Raw genomic sequence first — 3006 nt, 5'->3', positions numbered from 1 at the left:
GGGAGGGGGGACAGCGACTTCTGCTGCTGTACACCCCCTGTGAGGGCATTGGGGGGGGCGGGACATGCCCCTGGATCCGCACACAGGACAAAGGCAAGCTGCCACTGAGAGCTGGGACTGAGGTGGTGCTGGGCTCTTCCTGACAGGGGGGCTGGCCCAGGCTGTGCAAAGGGTGGGCAATGGCAGCACTGGGAGAGGGGCTAAGGCAAATTTTGGGGCGGCTGCAGCCATGCCCCCCAGCACAGATTAAAAATCAGCCATCGGTATTGGCCCAAAAATTCTCTATCAGTGCACCCCTATTCAAAATATAACCAAGATACCATAGATTGTCCAGCTCAGTTCTACAAAGCATTTGAACACCTCTGGTTAGTCCTCTTATTAGAAGGAAGATCACTAGTATGCAGGAGAAAAAAAGATTAATGATATGTTTGCCTGCTTTCTTCACTTTGTTGTTAGACTATGTAGCCAGTCTGAAAAGACTTGATCATTTTTTCAGGTCAGAAAATGATTAATACAATTTAGTTAAAATTCCCCCACAAAAGACATGCTGTTTATACAATTCTGTTATTTCAGCTAATAACCATTGCAGAAAGAGGTCAACAATCAAGCTGCACATATTCACACATTTCTCTTCTTCAGGCTCTAAGTGCCAGTTTCAAATCCTCTTCACATCTTGCAAACTGTACATACGTTGCTTTCTTTATTTAACTACTGCACCACCCATATTTGAAGCATAATGGACTACGCCACAGACGCCTGCTTTGCTGCCCTCATAATATGGTTTAATTATGATGACTGAACTAATAGGCTCACATCATAGACTTTTACAGGTTGACCCCATGTCATCCTGATGTATCATTTTGCACCAGTACAGTGCTGTAAATCAATTTAAGATCTCCAGCAGGTTGAAAAGGCTGGTAATGATGCTCTCTCTGCAGTCTCAGGGGACTCCACATTATACACAACTTACATTATTTATAAAGCCTAGATGATGCCTCCATTAGCCTTGTAAGGCTACACAAGCGAGAGCTTTTATATATGCACACAACTTGGACTTCACAGACCCGCCTACTCTGTTAAATATGACTAATGTTTTCAGCTTTTTTAAATTTTGAATTCTACATTTGTTTTTAACATGCACCTCTTGACTCAGATTTTAGTACAAAAATAATAAAAAACTAGTAGTTAACAACAGAAGCAGCATCAGTTTTAGCCACCTTGGTATCACCTCATTATGTTATTCACTATGCCTGGATTACATAATTTGAATTCAAATGCTAGTAATTTATCAGTTTTCTATGTTAATATTAACTATCAAATATTAACACAGAAACTAGGGAACCTCAACCCTCAGTTTATCCCATCAGTTTTCTTAAATACATGAGATCATCAGATCTTCAAGGGTACATAAAAATGGCAAGTAGAGAGGGAGAAGAGAGAGGGGGAAAAATGTATTTGATTACATACCTAGTGGAGGAAAGGGTAAAAACTAAAGCAAGGACAAATCCGTTTAGGGTAACCTGAGCTTCCTCGAACTGATCCTCTCTGGAGGCGGTAGAAGGCTCCCAAATCAGCCAAGTCCTGAGAAGTCCCTCTCAAACCCCTAGTTACAGTGCAAGATGAATTGCAGGATTAGAGCCTGAACACCATCACAGGAATATCCAATAAACAGGTTAAGTTTAATTTAGCATAAAGAAAGCCTGAAATCAATTACTGTAGGAGTCAACAAAAAAATAAAAAACAAGTACATAATATTTATTATGCCAATGTGCATGGAGAATCTTATACCGACTGCCCTACACAGATCTCCAGCTCAGATGGATTTATTTTTATGCTGTCAGTTTTAACTGGAAGCAAACCTCCCATAAATTTAATGCACTATAGACTAGACTAAAATCAATTGTAACACAGCAAGTTCCTTCACACGATTCTCATTCATTGACACAGTAAGGTGCAGGCACTTGGCCACATGAAAAAACTACCACAATCAGAGGCACAGGTACAGAAGGAAAAAAAAGTAGTCTCTGCAGCTTGGTGAGCCTGTTCTGAGCCCTACACTGTATGATATTCAGAAGTCCCACAATCCAGCTATGTTTTACACTCAGGGAAGAAGCAAATCAAGGAAGACAGAGCTTCAGCCACAACCTGCTTGAAGCACAGCCTCTCTTTAAAATGCAATTTTCTAAAGATGCCAGATCCCCTGAATTATCCTCCAGTAAACTAAGCACATGGCTAGGAGTAAAGTTGAGCAGTGATCTTTTCTATTTGTTATTGTTCTAGTTGATAAAGGTGGGGGAGCAGGGGAAAGAAAAAGGGGGGTGGGGAAATTGAAAATTAAGAGCCGTGACACTCAAGTGTTCCCCCAAGTCGCATCCGTTCTCAGGCACAGCATCTATTCTCCCCTGCCTCCCCCCAAATAAACTTAAATAAAGTCTCTGCCTACAACTAAGCAAAAAATACTCATGTATGGTATTAAGCAAGTTACAAAAGCCAATCCATACATTGCCTCCAGATGATAAACCAGTATCAAAGGGAGGAACACAGCACTCCTGACTGAACCCTAGCCTCCCACCCCCCATCTCGCACGTGGCTAAATCCAGCAGGATTTGTGCTGGCAAGAGTGCATGACTGACCGCTTGCATGCCCAGAAACTTGAATAAAAACCTGAGGGTGAGGCAGGGAGAGAAGATGAAAGACTGGCAAGTCTCATCATCTTGTGAAGCACCAGCAAATCAAAAGCAGAGAAAAAAAAAAAGCTCTAGGGAGGAGAGAAAACCCCTCTGCATCCAGCCCTGCTGAAGGAGAAGCATTTTGTGAGTGAACTCGCCTTGACCTCGAAGCACGGATTCCTTGTGGAGGGGGGAGGGAAGAGAAGGAGGAAAGAGAAAAAGCGAGAAACAACACCCCCCACCCCCGAGGCGGGCCAAGCTGAGGGGAAAGAAGAGGAGAAAAAGGTTTTCGCCCCAAATCAAAACAAAAGGAGGGCAGTGGCGCTGCCCACAACTT

At 42.9% G+C, this 3006-nt stretch overlaps 1 protein-coding gene across 2 annotated transcripts in view; it reads right to left on the bottom strand.

Annotated features, from left to right (window-relative positions):
• The window catches only part of SMAD1 (SMAD family member 1), a 90547-nt gene extending 87866 nt beyond the window's left edge, over positions 1–2681 (bottom strand). Inside the window, exon 1 of one of the 2 annotated variants that reach the window (XM_019522158.1) lies at positions 2665–2681. The gene's annotated coding sequence lies outside the window, so the exon portion shown is untranslated. Of the gene's footprint in view, positions 1–1467; positions 1570–2664 lie in introns of those variants that run through there. The other variant, XM_019522156.1, reaches the window with a different exon arrangement.
• Positions 2682–3006: the final 325 nt, after the last annotated feature.

The sequence above is a fragment of the Gavialis gangeticus genome, unplaced genomic scaffold (genome assembly GCF_001723915.1).
Source record: "Gavialis gangeticus isolate Ggan-Ray unplaced genomic scaffold, GavGan_comp1, whole genome shotgun sequence".
NCBI classification, from domain to species: domain Eukaryota; kingdom Metazoa; phylum Chordata; order Crocodylia; family Gavialidae; genus Gavialis; species Gavialis gangeticus.
This window is presented reverse-complemented; position numbering and strand designations above follow the sequence as displayed.